Raw genomic sequence first — 15,330 nt, 5'->3', positions numbered from 1 at the left:
TCATTATGTAATGACCTTCTTTCTTTCTTTTTACAAAGTTCTTTGTTAGAAAGTGTATTTTTTTCTGATATAAGAATTGCTACCCTGGCTTTCTTTTGATTTCCATTTGCATGGAATACCTTTCTCCATCCCTTCACTTTCAATTTGTGTGTGTCTTTAGATCTGAAGTGAGTTTCTTGTAGGAATCATATATATGGGTCTTGTTTTTGTATTTATTCAGCTTCTCTATGTCTTTTGATTTGAGCACTTCCATTTACATTTGAAGTAATTATTGAAAGGTACGTATATATTGCCATTTTGTTCATTGTATCTGGGTTGTTTTTGTGGGGTTTTTTTTCTTTTTCTTTTTTTGTTTCTCTTCCCATGTCATTTGATGACTATCTTTAGTGTTATGTTTGTATTCTTTTCTCTTTTTTGTGTGTATCTAGTATAGATTTTTGGTTTGTGGCTACCATGAGGTTTATATATAGCAATCTATATCTAAACATGATTACTTTAATTTGCTTATCTTAATTTCACATGCATTTTATAAATTTATTTATTTATTTACTTATTTATCTTTTTTAAAATTTTGGCTGCGTTCGGTCTTCATTGCTGTGCTTGGGCTTTCTCTAGTTGCCGCTAGCAGGGGCTACTCTTTGTTGCGGTGTGTAAGCATCTCATTGTGGTGGCTTCTCTAGTTGCAGAGCATTGGCTCTAGGTGCACGGGCTTCAGTAATTGTGACATGCAGACTCAGTAATTGTGGCTCCTGGGCTCTAGAGCGCAGACTCAGTAGTTGTAGTGCACGGGCTTGGTTGCGAGCAGGAGCTACTCATTGTTGCAATGCATGGGCTTCTCACTGCAATTGCTCCTCTTGTTGTGGAGCATAGGCTCTATGCGCTTGGGCTTCAGTAGTTGTGGCATGCAGGCCCAGTAGTTGTGGCTCACAGGCTAAGAGCACAGGCTCAGTAGTTGTGGCACATGGGCTTAGTTGCTCTGTGGCATGTGGGATCTTCCCAGACCAGGGCTTGAACCCATGTCTTCTGCATTGGCAGTGGATTCTTAACTGTGCCACCAGGGAAGTCCAATTTCACATGCATTTAAAAACCTCTGCATGTCTACTCCCTTCCTCTTCCAATTATTGTTTTTGACATTATATTTTACATGTGTTTGTTTTGTGTATCCCTTAAATACTGTGGATATAGATGGTTTTACTCCTTTTGTCTTTTAACCTTCCTACTAGGTTTACACGTGGTTGATTTACTACCTTTACTGTATGTCTGCCTTTATCTATGAGATTTTTCCTTTCATAATTTTCATGTTTCTAGTTGTGGCTCTTTCTTTTTCACTTAGAGAAGTCTCTTTAACATTTCTTGCAAAGCTTGTTTTGTGGTGTTGAACTCTTTTCCTTTTGCTTGTCTGTAAAACTTTTGATCTTTCAGTCAAATGTGAAAGCCTTGCCAGGTAGAGAATCTTGGCTGTAGGTTTTTCCCTTTCATCACTTTACATATATAGTGCTACTTCCTTCTGGCTTTTATGATTTTTGCTGAAAAGCCTTATGGGAATTCTCTTGTATGTAACTTGTTGCTTTTCCTTTGTTGTTTTTAATATTCTCTTTTTATCTTTAATTTTTCCCATTTAATTACAATGTGTCTTGGTGTGATCATGTCTGTGATTCTCTGTGATTCCTGGACCTGGATGTTTGTTTTCTTTCCCAGGTTAAGGAATTTTTCAGCTCTTATGTCTTCAAACATGTTCTCCACCACTTTCTCTCTTTCTTCTCATTCTGGGATCCATGTAATGCAAATGTTAGTACTCTTGATGTTGTCTCAGAAGTCTCTTAGATCATCCTCATTTCTTTTTATTCTTTTTCCTTTTTCTATTTATCTTCACTGATTTCCACTACTCTGTCTTCTAGCTTGCTGATCTGTTCCTCTGATCATTTAATCTACTGTTGAGCCTTCCTAGTATATTTTTCATTTCAGTTATTGTATTATTCATCTGTTTACTTTTTCTTTGTATTTTCTAAATCTTTTAAAAAACTTACAACTTTTCACTCTGCTCACCTAATCTACTCCTGAGTTCTTTGAACATCTTTATGATCAATCCCTTGAATTCTTTATTGAGTAGATTTCTTATCTTCACTTCACTTAGTTATTCTTCTGGGATTTTATCTTGTTTCTTCATTTGGAACATAATTTTCTGTCACCTTATTTTTCCTAATTTGTTTTCTTCATTTTTATGTATTTGATGATGGTTTTATTTCTCAACATTCGAGAATTGACCTTTTGTAGGAGACACCCTATACATACCAGCAGCACACTCTTTTCTGGTCACTAAAGCTATATACTTTAGGGGTACCTCCTATGTGGGCTGTATAGGTTCTTCAGTTGTGGTGGGATGACTACTGTGGGTGGTCTCGTAGATGTGACTGGCCCTCATTCAGTTGGTTGTTAGGACCTGCGTTGTGTGGAGGCTTTCAGATGCTCATGGGTGGGGCTGGGTCATGAGGTTGATGGCTGCAGAGTGCAGGGGGCTCCTGGTGCTACTGCTGGGCCACTGTTGGGCAGAACCTAGTTCTGGGTGGGAGGTTCATGGGCTTGGGTTCTGAATCTATTGTCTACCTGCTGATGGGCTGGACTGGTTCCCTACACAGCTGGTTGGGGTCTTAGGATGTCCCAAATCTGGCTTCAACCTTCTGGTGAGTGTAGCTGGGGCCCAGAGAACATAGAGACTGGTGCTGGCCTACTGGTTTGGTGAGCTGGGTCCTGGCACTGCAGGCTGCAGGGTTGTGTTTGTCTTGGGGCTGGTGTCACCCAGTGGTGAGTGAGGCTGGGCCCTGAGGCTAGTGCCAGTCCACAGGTGGGTGGTACTGGGTCTTAGAGTTTCTATCTGCAGGACCTGGTGGTCAGTAGCTGGTACTGGTATGTTGGTGAGTGAGACCATGGCCCTGGGTGTTCAGTCGCTTGTGCTGGCCTGCTGGTTGGTGAGATGTGTCTTGATATGGTAGGTAGTGGTGCTACTGTGGTACTTGGGTTGGTGTCTGCCCAATAGTGAGTGAGGCTGGGTCCTGGGGTGTTTGTCTCCAGGGCCTGGTAGTCCTGGAGCTGGTGTCATCTTGTTTGTAGGTGGGGCTAGAGCCTGTGGGGTCCTGGTGATGATGCCTGCTTACTGGTGTGTTATGCTGCTCCTGGGGTTAGTGCTGGCCCACTGTTGGGTGGAACCAAGTGTCACAGTCTCTGGCTGTGGATCTTGGGGTTCCTGGAACTGGTGTTGACCTTCTGGTGGGCCAAGCTGGTCTGGCGGCCTCTGGATGCAGTGCTCTGTGGGTCCCAGGTTTATTGTCTGGGCATTGGTGTGCAGGGTTGGGTCCTGGGCATTCTGGTGGACAGGGATATATCCTGGGGCAGCTATGATGTGTGTGTGTTTTAAGGCAGTTGGCCTGGTGATGGGTGGGGTTATTTCCCTGCCCAGCTAGCTGCTTGGCTTGACTTGAGGCATCTCAGTACTGGTGCCAACAGGCTGGTGGGCAGGGCTGGGTACTGACACTAATAAGCTAGAAGAAAGTTTCCAAAATGGCACCTGCAAGCACCAGTGTCCACGTGGTAGAACGAGCTTCCCAAAATGGTTGCCACCAGTGTCTTTGTCTCCACGGTGAACTCCAGTTGCCTACTGTCTCTCTGGGAGGCTCTCTGAGACCAGCAGGTGGATCTGTCCCAGGCTCCTTTCAAATTACTCCTTCTGCCCTGGGTCCTGGAGCATGTGAGATTTTGTGTGCACCCTTTAAGAGTAGAGTCTCTATTTCCCCCACCCCTCTGCTTCTCTGGAAAGGAAGCTCCACTGGCCTTCAAAGCTAAATGTTCTGGGAGCTCATCTTACTGGTGCAGTACCCACAGCTGGGTAGTCCAGTGTGGGACTCAGAGCCCTCATTCTTTGGAGAAAATCTCTGCAATTGTATTTATCTTTCCATTAATATGCCAGCCACCCACAGATATGAGTCTTGACTATACTGCACTTCAGCCCTCCTACCCATCTCATTGTTGTTCCTTCTTTGTATCTTAAGTAGTAGAAGATAGTTTTTGCCAAATTTGGTCTTTCTCATCAATAGTTGCTCTGTAAATAATTGTAACTCTGTTTTGCCTGTGGGAGGACATAAGCTCAAGGTCTTCCTACTCTGCCATCTTTGTCATGAGGGAAATTTCTTTATAAAAGAACTTCATCTACTGATTGTACAGGAATAATAATATTTGACATCACCTTTTTATAAGCACTAGTAAAATAATAAGTCTTGACAATGATCATCAGCAGATACTAAAACTGTTAAATAGACGGGGACCCTGGTAATGGATGAATTCATGGTGACAATACTTGAGTCCACTTATCAATCTTACCTCTATGAAAAGTGAAACAACTATAATGTGCTTCAAGATGTGATACTATAGGAAGTAGAGACAAGTATTTTTGTAAAAAAACAAACTTGATCTTGAATCTAATCAAATCTCTAAATCTAACCACTAGTTTAAGGAATCATCTTAAAATAAATTTTAAAATAATATGCAATAAGCTAAACACAGAATGTGCGGTATTTTAAAATAAAAAGGGCCCATGTCATAGGATCTTGTTTCTCCCTGTGCTCACAGGTAACAGGGCACCACCTACATGAGCTCCAGGGGCAGGCACAAGCCACGGCTGCCATCTTGGACTCCAAAGGCGGGTGTGGACCTCTGCAGCTGCTGCCACCACTGAGGATCCTGTGGGTGTATGTCATTGCCCCCACCTTACCTGGAGTCTGTGCAGCCCACCACTGCTTAGGGTCCCGTGATCAGGGGCTAACATCCCCAGGAGCGTGCATGGACCATTGCTGCTACTGAGGGCCCTACAACCCAGTGCCAACCACTGCCCCATCTCCCCTGGGGCACAAAACTGGCCACCGCTGCTGCTGCCACCTAGGGTACTGTGATCTGGGGCCAACTTCCCCAGGGGGGCATGACCTGCTGCTGCTGCTGTGGAGGGACCTGTGACCTGGAGCTAACCTCTGTCCCTGGATGCCTAGGACCCTGCATGAGTCATGCACCTGTGCACCTGCACACCTGCACAGCCCCTATCAAGGGGACAAGAGCCAGCACACACTGAGGAAAGAGACAGCAAACATCCAAACCAAAAACAGCCCTTACACCAAAAATATATTAAACCCACACAAGCTACACAGGGATGCTCCTGCTTATAAATAGCTCTCCAAAACTATAATAGATAACTGTTTCTCCTAAACACCAGACTAAGGGAAATATAAGCAAAACAAAGAAGCAGAGGAACCACACTCAGTTAAAAGATCAAGAAAATTCCCCTGAAGGAACAAAAAATGAAACAGACCTCTTCAGTTTAACAGACATTGAGTTCAAAAAGGAGGTAATGAAAATACTGAAGGAATTAAGAAAATCTGTGAACAGAAATGCAGATTACTGTAAAAAGGAACTAGAAACTATAAGGAGGAGCCAAGAAAAATTAGAAAATTCATTTGTCAAGACAAAAGCTGAGTTAAAGGCAATGAATAGCAGAATGAATAATGAAGGAGAAAGAATAAGTAATCTGGAAGGTAGAATAATGGAAATTACCCAATCAGAAAAGCAGACAGAAAGCAAAATAAAAAAATGAAAGCAATATAAGCAGACAGAAAGCAAAATAAAAAAATGAAAGCAATGAAAGCAATCAGAAAAGCAGACAGAAAGCAAAATTAAAAAATGAAAGCAATATAAGACCTATGGGATAATATAAAATGAGCCAATCTACTCATAATAGGGTTTGCTGAAGGAGAAGAAAGAGAAAAGGGGATTGAAAATGTATTTGAAGAAATTATGGCTGAAAATTTCCCTAAACCTAAAGAAGGAAACAGATATTCAGATACAGGAAGCACAGAGAGTCCCAAACAAGATGAACCCAAAGAGAATATACACCAAGACATATTATAATAAAAGTGGCAAAAGTTGATAAAGAGAGGGTTCTAAAGGCAGCAAGAGAAAAACAAAGAGTTCTTTACAAGGGAACCCCCATAAGGCTACCAGCTAATTTCTCTACCAAAACACTGCAGGCCAGAAGGGAGTGGCAAAATGTATTCAAAGTCTTGAAAGAGAAAAATCTGCAACCTAGAATACTCTATCCAGAAGATTATCATTTAGAATAGGAGGAGAAATAAAGAATTTCTCAGACAAGAAAAACTAAAAGAATACAGCAATATTACATCTATCCTAAAAGAAATATTGAAAAGTCATTTCTAAATAGAAAAGAAGCAAGAAAAAATAGGAAGGAGGAAATAACAATTGGAAAGCAAATCACTTAAATTAGCCAGTATACAGATCAAAAATGAAAAAAAAACTATTTGTGAAAGCAATGATAAACACAAGCAACAGCAAAAGGATAAATATGAAGATGTAAAAAGGGACATCAAAATCATAAAATGTGGGGAAGGCGAGTAAGAAAATGCATATTCTTTCTCTTTTTTTTAAGAATATGTTTGAGATTATATGACTATCAGTCTAAAGCAAGCAGATATAGGAAGAGGTTAACATACTTGAAAAACAGGGCAACCATAAATCGAAAGCATACAGTAGATTCACAAAAACCTAAAAGAAGAGAACATTCTTCTTTTTAACAGGAAATCATTAAACCACAAAAAGAAAAACAGAAAGAAAAAGAAAGGAACTAAGAAGAAAAAAAGAATCAACTGGGAAACACAGTTTGAAATGACAATAAATACATATGAGTCAATAATTACCTTAAATGTCAATGGACTTAATGCTCCAATCAAAAGACATAGAGTGGCAGACTGGATAAAAAAAAACAAGAGCCTACAATATGCTGCCTACAAGAGACCCACCTTAAGGCAAAGGACACACATAGATTGAAAGTGAGGGGATGGAAAAAGATATTTCATGCAAACAGAAATGACAAGAAAGTGGGAGTTGCAATACTCACATCAGACAAAATAGACTTTAAAGCAAAGTCTATAAAGAAAGATAAAGAAGGACACTATATAATGATAAAAGGATCAATACAAGAAGAGGATTTTACACTCATCAACATATGTGCACCTAATATAGGAGCACCCAAATACATAAAAACAAATACTAACAGACAAAAGGGAGAAATCAATAGGAATACAATAATAGTAGGAGACTTTAACACCCCACTCACATGAATGGACAGATCTTCCAGACAGAGAGTCAATAAGGCAACAGAGGTTCTAAATGATACAATAGAACAGTTAGACTTAATTGATACTTTCAGGACACTACATCCAAAAAAAAAACACGCCATAATATACATTCTTTTCAAGTGTACATGGAACATTCTCTAGGACTGACCACATCCTAGGGCACAAAACTAACCTCAACAAATTTAAGAGTATAGAAATTATTTCAAGCATCTTCTCTGACCACAATGGCATGAACCTAGAAATCAACCACAGGAAAAGAAATGAGAAAAAAACGATTACATGGAGACTAAATAACATGCTACAGAAAAACCAATGGGTCAATGTGGAAATCAAAACGGAAATTTAAAAATACCTTGAGACAAATGACAATGAAAACGCAACCATACAAAATCTATGGAACACAACAAAAGCAGTTTTTAGAGGGAAGTTCATAGCAATACAGGCTTTCATCAAAAAACAAGAAAAATTTCAACTAAACAACCTAACCTACCACCTAAACAATTAGAAAAAGAACAAACAAAACCTGAAGTCAGCAGAAGGAAGGACATAATAAAGATCAGAGAGGAAATAAATAAAATAGAAATTTAAAAAACAATAGAAAAAAATCAACAAAGCCAAGAGCTGATTCTTTGAAAGGGTAAACAAAATTGATAAACCTCTGTCCAGGCTCACCAAGAAGAAAAGAGAGAGAATCCAAATAAACAAAATAAGAAATGAAAAAGGAGAAATCTCAACTGATACTGCAGAAATACAAAAAGAACCATAGGAGAATACTATGAACAATTATATGCCAACAAATTTGACAACCTAGAAGAGATGGACAACTTTCTAGAAACATACAGCCCACCAAAATTGAATCAAGAAGAAATAGGTAATTTGAACAGACTGATCACTAGAAGTGAAATAGAATCTATTAAAAAAAAAAAAACTTCCTCCAAACAAAAGTCCATGACCAGATGGCTTCACAGGCGAATTCTACCAAACATACAAAGAAGAACTTATAGCGATTCTTCTCAAACTCTTCCAAAAGATTGAAGAGGAGGGAAGACTCCCATAGTCATTCTATGAAGCCACATTCACCCTGATACCAAAACCAGACAAAGACATTAACAAAAAAGAAAATTACAGGCCAATATATTTGATGAATATAGATGCAAAAATTCTCAACAAAATACTAGCAAACCGAATCCAACGACACATAAAAAAGATCATACACCATGACCAAGTAGGATTCAACCCAGTTTCACAAGGATGGTTCAACATACAAAACTCAATCAATGTAATACACCACATTAACAAAAGAAAAGACAAAAACCACACGATCATCTCAATAAACGCAGAAAAAACATTTGACAAAATTCAACATCCAGTCACAATAAAAACTCTTACCAAAGTGGGAATGGAGGGAACATATCTCAACATAAAAGAAGCCATTTATGACAAACTCACAGCCAGTGTAATACTCAATGGTAAAAATCTGAAAGCCTTTCCAATAAAATTTGGAACAAGACAAGAATGCCCACTCTCACCACTTCTCTTCAACATAGTATTGGAAGTCCTATCTACATCAGTCAGACAAGAAAAAGAAATAAAAGTTATCCAAATTGGAAGGGAAGAGGTAAAATTATCATTATATGCAGGTGACATGATACTATATATAGAAAACCCTAAGGAGTCCACACAAAAACTACTAGATTTAATAAATGAATTCAGCAAAGTAGCAGGATACAAGATTAACATTCAGAAATTGGTTGCATTCATTTACATTAACAATGAAATATCAGAACGGGAATGTAAAAATCAATACCTTTTAAGATCGCACCAAAAAAAAAAAAAAAAAGAAAGAAAACCTAGGAATAAACCTGACCAAGGAGGTGAAAGACTTATACACTGAGAACTATAAAACATTAGTAAAGGAAATAAAAGAGGACTCAAAGAAATAGAAAGATATTCCATGCTCTTGGATTGGAAGAATTAATATTATTAAAATGGCAATACTACCCAAATCAATCTACAGATTTAATGTGATTCCTATCAAATTACCCGTGACATTTTTCACAGAACTAGAACAAATAATCCAAAAATTATATGGAACCATAAAAGACCCAGAATTGCTAGAACAATCCTGAGGAAAAACAAAAAAAGCAGGAGGCATAACTCTCCCAGACTTTAGACAATACTACAAAGCTACAGTAATCATGACAGTGTAGTATTGGTTCAAAAAAGGCATATGGATCAATGGAACAGAATAGAGAGCCCAGAAATAAACCCACACTCTTATGGTCAATTAATCTTTGACAAAGGAGGCAACGATATAAAATGGGAAAAAGAGAGTCTCTTCAGCAAGTCGTGCTGGGAAAGTTGGACAGCTGCATGTAAGCCAATGAAGTTAGAACACACCCTCACACCATGCACAAAAATAAACGCAAAATGGCTTGAAGACTTAAACATAAGACATGACACCATAAAACTCCTAGAGGAGAGCATAGGCAAAACATTCTCTGACATAAATTGTACCAACGTTTTCTTAGGTCAATCTCCCAAGGCAATAGAAATGAAAAAAAAAAACCAAACAAATGTGACCTAATTAAGCTTACAAGCTTTTGCACAGCAAAGGAAACCACAAAAAAATGAAAAGACAACCTATGGAATGGGAGACTATATTCGCAAATGATGTGACAGACAAGGGCTTAATCTCCAAAATATACAAACAACTCATACAACTCAGCAACAAAAAAACAAACAATGCAGTCGAAAAATGGGCAGAAGACCTTAGTGGACATTTCTCCAAAGACATACAGATGACCAGTAGGCACATGAAAAGATGCTCAACATCACTAATTATTAGAGCAATACAAATCAAAACTACAATGAGGTACCACCTCACACTGGTCAGAATGGCTATCATTAAAAAAATCTACAAATAACAAATGTTGGCAAGGATGTGGAGAAAAGGGAACCCTTTTACACTGTTAGTGGGAATGTAAATCAGTGCAGCCACTGTGGAAAACAGTATGAAGCTTCCCCAGAAAACTAAAAATAGAATTAACATATGATCCAGCAATCCCACTCCTGGGAATAAAACTGGACAAAACTGTAATTCAAAAAGATACATCCACCCCTATGTTCATATCAGCACCGTTCACAATAGCCAAAACATGGAAACAAACTAAATGCCCATTGACAGATGAATGGATAAAGAAGATATGTTACACATATACAATGGAATACTACTCAGCTATAAAAAGGAACAAAATAATGCTATTTGCAGCAACATGGATGAAACTAGAGATTATCATACTAAGTAAAGTAAGTCCCAAAGAGAAAGACAAATACCATATGATATCACTTATATGTGGAATCTAAAACAGCACAAATGAACTTGTCTACAAAAGAGAAACAGAATCATAGACATAGAGAACAGACTTGTGGTTGCCAAAGGGGAGGGGGGAGGGAGAGGGATGGACTGGGAGTTTGGGATTGGTAGATGCAAACTATTACATTTAGAATGGATAAACAACAAGGTCCTAATGTATAGCACAGGGAACTATATTCAATATTCTGTGATAAACCATAATGGAAAAGAATTTAAAAAAATAATGTATATATGTGTATAACTGAGTCACTTTGCTGTACAGCAGAGATTGGCATAACATTGTAAATAAACTATACTTCAATAAAAAGAAAAAAGAAAAAAAAGAAAAAGTGCCCAGTTTCTCTAAATAATAAACAGTATGAAAATAAAAGGTGGGTTGAGTGAGAATTTTTAAAGATTAAAAGAGAATTAGGTCATCTTCCTCTTCCCATTCCTTTCCTTTTTATTCCCTTTCTGATGAGTTTAGTCCCAAAGTCACTTGGCAGGCTAAACAAGGTATGCATCTGTCTGGGTGAATGGGGTGGAGCCCAGATGGGTTGAGAAGCGTGCTCATGTGGCACAAGAGGCACCTGGAACATGGACCCAAACAGGGTGAGGAGTCTATCTATGTGGGAAGGTGGCCTGGTTTAGGGTGTTAGAACCAGAATGCGTAACCCAGCACTGGATGTCAGGCCTTCAGTGGAGTGAGGCAGGGAGGTGGTTACAGCCACAGATATTGGTTACATGCTGGATAATTGATCAAATAAGTTAATATAGTAAGGATAATGGGAATTAGGTTTATCTCTGTTGGAGAATGGAGTTATGAATATGGAAATGAAGAAAACTAGAATGAACTGTGTGGTGTTAATTTGGAATTGGAGGTATCTGTATGAACTCATGTTTTCAATAGATATAGATAGAGAAATATAGGCATTTATGTGTATCTGTATCTTTGTATTGATATATCTGTCTCCCTCTATTGAGAGAACCTGCGAGCTGCAACACCCCAATGTTAATGAGCATACCTAGTGTCTAGATCTTGGCTTTGAAAATTTTGAACTTTACTTGATCCTTGTGCCCCTGAAAACAATGTCTGTTGTTTTTAACAGTCAAGGGTAGGAATTTCCCTGTCCTTTTGTGCTCTGGGAAATGGCTTGCTGTAAAGAATCACCTCTCCCCATATGACTTAGATAAAACTTGCTGATTGCCTCCTTGTTTACCATGACAAGGCCCAACAAAGATTCTTTGAAAAACAAAAATAATTAGCTGAACTGTTTGTTCCCACTTATCATCTGGACAAAATATCCACTAAATTGACTTGACTAAATTTCAGTTAGGCTTCTCCCTTCTCCACAGGCTCCTGGATTTTTAGCCACCCTTCAGCAAGCACTGGAACATGGAACAACCCCTTAGGGGTTGCTAGGGAGCCTTAAAGACCCCATGAGTATAGGTGGACCTCAGGGAAAAACATTCTCTTATCAACTGTCTGTTGTGCCACCTGCTCACTCCACTCCCCTAAACCCAGTTCATTCTAACCTTCTTGATTCCTCTTTATGAAAGAAAAACCCTTTCTGCCTGATCTTCAAGACCCTTATAGATTGTAGTTTCAGAATGTTCTTACTGCTGCTATGGCCCCCCTTCCTACATTGTAGTAGTCTTTGTGAATAAAGTCTTTCCTTACCTAAATCTGGATTTTAAAAATTTGATAGTATCTAAATATCACTTTAAAATATACAAGGGATTCTTGGAGAATTGGCTGATTTCAAGGCGTAGGCAGAGAAAGGACATGATGAGCCTAGGTCATCTTCTTATACTAGAAAGTAAGGAAACACTCAAAGAAAATGGAGGTATGTGGAAAGGTCACAAAAACCAGCTTGGGGCTCTCACTGGCCAAACTGGGGCATCAAAATAAATTCTGATAATAATGTATTATTATCCCACTGAATAAAAATATGAATCTACTGAATAGAGATAGAAATCATGAGTCTATACTAATAAAAATGCATAATTTGGAAGTTTGATAATAAATTAGCATAGTTTCTATTGGGCTGCCCCCTGCAGGCCTGCAAGTCTTGTAATTGCCCAGCCTCAAGACCAAAGAAAGAGCCTGAAGTCAGTGACAAAGACATCAATGGTTTAACGGATAGAGGATCTTACAAAAGCAAAAGCGTCTTGGATGGCAGATGGCAGACAGTATATGGCAGCAAACTTTGCTACCTGGGGAAGAAGGAGTTATCAGTTATAGGGGGAATTGACCTCAGCTTGGCTCATTGATTACCAGGGAAACCAGAAGAGGAGCACACCCCTCACCACCCCTTTGATAAACTATCATAGTGGAAATAGTTCTGATCTAAAGATTAGAATAATCACTAGCTAGGGTGCGGGTAAGTATGTAGGCATTTAATGATTAGGATCTAAGATTAAGAGGGAAGTAGGGTGAGTAGGGTGTAGGTGAGGCAGGGACTGGTTGAACAGGGGACGTACAGAGAGCAAGAAAACAGCCATTTGGGGTGACCTGATCATGTAGTTTCAAAGAACTGTCTGAAAAATACTTATTAATTACAAAGGGAAAAGGAGTAACTTTATAGTAGAGAAGTTTGGCAGAAGTCACTTTATTTAAATGATCAGGGTTAACATCACTAGTAATAGAACAAATGGAAATTGTGTGTTACCTGATAGGATACAATGAGAACACAGTCATACTTCTGTGATAGTTCTGTCCAAGATGCCTAACCTAAGTCTAACCACAAAGAAACCTCAGACAAATCTGAGTGTCATTCTATAACAAAACTGTTCTGGAATCTTGACTCTTCCACGGTTAGTTGTGGTCATGTAACCTACTTCTGGTTCATAAGATTTAAACAGAAGAAAATGGACTAGGCTTTAGGAAAGTCATAATTTTTCTAATAAAAATGGGGTAGGCTTAGGTGTCATACAGTTCTTACCCTTTATTCTTCCCCCTTATTCCTATGTTTTAATAGATGCAATGTACAGATGTGAAAGAATGGAACACACTCCTTGTGACTATAAAGACATAAGTTACAGACTAAGTGTTACAAATCAGAAAAGGAGAAACAACATGGTTCCTGGACCAGCTACCTTTAGGCTCCTTATTACATTACCCTTTGTTTGATTAAACCATGGATTTCTATTGATGTGGCCAAATGCAAACTAGTAAAAACAACTTGCTTTACCTTATTTTTCTTTATCAACCTGTCTAGTTCCCCTCCCTGATGCCAGCATTTTTTGTTGGTAATTTTATTGGTTATTGTATTCACAAAGTAATTTATGGACAATTGATTTATGATGTTGAGGCTTCTTCAAGTACATGGTATGCCTCTTCATTTGTTCTAGTCTCTTCTGTGCCTTAAATAGCATTTAAAAGTTTCTTGTTATATAATTTTGCATTTTTCTGCTATTATCACCAATTTTTTGACCCCACAACTGATGCAAGGGGTAAACAGATGCTTTTCTGAATCCCAAGAGAATCTGAAAGAGTGGAGTGATATTTGGGTTAATTATGACAAAAATCAGTCAAGTTGTTACCAACGAGGGTTCTTGGCCTTCCTTAATCAATAGATATTGATGAGGCTAGACAAGAAATTCAGACAAGGATTTTTGGGGGCTCCTGCTCCAGCATGAGGGGGCAAAAAACAAGTAACAGTTTCTCTTGCTTGCTCACTGAGGAGGGAGGCAAGCTGGTTCCTCATGTGGGGTGAGGGTAGGGGTGGGTCCAGGGGTTGGGCTGGAGAGGTGGCTTGGGTGGTTTGCCCACCCTTTTGTTTATTTTGTTGCTTGAGGAGGTGTTTGTCCAGGTGCAAGCACTGCAGCAAAGTGTCCCAGGTCCCAGGTCCCAGCCTGTCTCATTTCCAAGAGGAATGATGCTGTAGCTGCCTGACGTCCACTCTCTTGGATTGATAGGACAGAGAAGTAGGAGAGGACAGAGAAAGGAGAAGTAGAGAGATACCAGGAGAGGGAAAGGGATAAAAGGGAGAGGGAAAGCACTGCCTGAATCAGGGTACTGAGGTCTTCAGGGGCCAGGAAGGCAGACTTACCAAACTTGGTGACACCCAAACAAGAGGTTCAGGTGGCCGCTTGACACCCACGGGAAAGCTGCATTCAGTGGCCCCAGAGGTGCCCAGATTCTCTCCCAGGAAGGGGACAACTGCCCCACACTGGGTGCCACAAAGTCTGTTACTGACCAGGGTTCTTGGCCTTCTTTAATTAATAGAAATTGATAAAAGGCCAGACAAATTCAGGCAAGGCTTTATTGGGGCTCCTGCAGCAGGAGGGGGCAAAAAGAAGTAACAGGTTCCCATGTTTGCTTGCTGAGTCGGGGGCGAGCTGTTTCCATCTATGGGGTGAGGGTAGGGGTGGGTCCAGGGGTCGGGCCCAAGGGGTGGCTTAGGTGGTTTGCCCACCCTTTTGGTGGTGTTGTGTGCAGGGGTCATGCTCATTACCCTGCTTTTGCTACTGGTACCCTACTTTTTGCTACTGGTACTCTACTTTTGCCTCCTGTTTTTGTTCCTGGCTCTTCAGAAGTGGCAGTTGGGTTTTTAGTCTTTTTGTATCTCGTTGTCCATAATTTGCCCCAACTGTGCATGCACACAGTTATTTTCAGTCCCATGTAGTTTCTTTGTATTCTGTTGCTGGAGGAGACGTTTGTCCAGGCGCAAACACTGCAGCAAAGTGTCCCAGGTCCTAGCCTGTCTCAAAGTCACAGTGGGTTAAATATTTCAAGGTCAATTCATAAATTAAAATTCACTTTTCTGTAACAAAAATACA

The sequence above is a fragment of the Balaenoptera musculus genome, chromosome 8 (assembly GCF_009873245.2).
Source record: "Balaenoptera musculus isolate JJ_BM4_2016_0621 chromosome 8, mBalMus1.pri.v3, whole genome shotgun sequence".
Classification (NCBI taxonomy): Eukaryota; Metazoa; Chordata; class Mammalia; order Artiodactyla; family Balaenopteridae; genus Balaenoptera; species Balaenoptera musculus.
The sequence above is the reverse complement of the archived record's forward strand: the minus strand, read 5'-3'. Positions refer to the sequence as shown.